Genomic DNA, 1,745 nt, shown 5'->3' on the forward strand with positions numbered 1-1,745 from the left:
CAGAGGTGAGAGACGTGCAGAGAGACCGAGGTGAGAGACATGCAGAGAGACAGAGGTGAGAGACATGCAGAGAGACATGCAGAGAGACAGAGGTGAGAGACATGCAGAGAAACATGGAAACAGAGAGAGAGGCTCCTCTCAGGGGACACTGCATCAGATTGAGGAGATGAGATCACCAGGCTCCATGTGTGTCTCAGTGACGTCAGACTGGAGATCTACTGACGAGCTCTTTAGAAACTGGCCTGGTCTGTGTCTCCACTTGCAGATTGTGCTTGACTGAGATGTGATCTTTTTGCATTATGGTGTGTTTTATAATATAATAATATAATATAATAGTATTTGAAAAGTCCGTCATGTGACTGCAATGAGATAAGAAAACCACCTCAAAGACTACAGAAAGACACAAAACAACCAAAGAGACTAAAATGACAACAAAGTGATGCAAAATGACTACAAAGGGATGCAAAATATTTACGAATGGATGCAAAATGACAACGAATGGATGCAAAATGACAACGAATGGATGCAAAATGACAACAAAGGGATGCAAAATAATTACGAATGGATGCAAAATGACAACGAATGGATGCAAAATGACAACGAATGGATGCAAAGGGATGGACAGAATGCAAGATAACGCAGGCAGAGACTGATCACTACAGCTTTAGACAAATACCCTATTGTGTGTGTGTGTGTGTGGGGGGTGTGTGTTGGTGTTGTGTGTGTTGTGTGTCTTTGTCGAGGCCTGTGTGTGCTTCCTGTTAGCAATCCTGTGACAGTGCTAATACTTACCGTAGGGTACGTCACTAGGGATCCACTCTGGTGTTTTTGGCCATTTTGGGGTTATCACGCAGCGCTGTGGTTTTAGGGCCCATCGAGGAACAGATGTCTCAAGCATTATGATCGGTTGGGTGTGTATCATTAGTATGGGTCTATGGAATAGGTAGGGGGTGCTGATAGTCTGTGACTGCGTGATAGTGAGAACAACCACAAGACCTGCTTAAAAAAAGTAAAACGGTACTACGAGCTAGCCCAACATACCAAAGAGACTAAACGGACACTTACGGGATGCAAAAGTTGACGTGAGGAGTGGCACAATGTAAAGCAAAGTGATGCAAAATGACTGTGAAAGAGGTATGCAAGACACTCCAAGGGATGCAACAAGGGACAACAAAGTGTTCCAAGTTACTACTAAGGGTGGCAAATTCCTATGAAGGAATGCGAATGACCATGAAAAAATTTGGATGCAAATGACTAACTAACTTTATACAAAATGACCACAACGTAAATGCAAAATGCTACCATATTTGTAGGGGAAATTGCCTACCGAATTGATCCAAAATGACCAGAGTGAACAGGGGCATGCGCATGTACTACAAAGTGATTCAAAAATTACTACAAAAGGGATGCAAATGACATAGATGTGAACGCAAAATGACTACGAATGCGTTATACAAAATACGACAACAAAGTAATGAAAAATGACTACGAATTTGGATGTAAAATGCCTATAAAGGTATCTAAAAACTGGACTATTCAATTTGTTGAAAAATGCTGACGGGAAATCAAAATGACGCAAAAATTGACTACGAAGTCTCATACGTAAAGAAGAAACTTGCTTTAAAAATTACTAACGAGATGCAAAAAACGACCTTGTAACGTGATGCAAACTTGGCAACAAGACATCAAATGACAACCAAAGAGATGGCAAATGACAACAAGGAGATTCAAAATTTACCACAAGA

This window comes from Etheostoma spectabile, chromosome 6 (assembly GCF_008692095.1).
Source record: "Etheostoma spectabile isolate EspeVRDwgs_2016 chromosome 6, UIUC_Espe_1.0, whole genome shotgun sequence".
Classification (NCBI taxonomy): domain Eukaryota; kingdom Metazoa; phylum Chordata; class Actinopteri; order Perciformes; family Percidae; genus Etheostoma; species Etheostoma spectabile.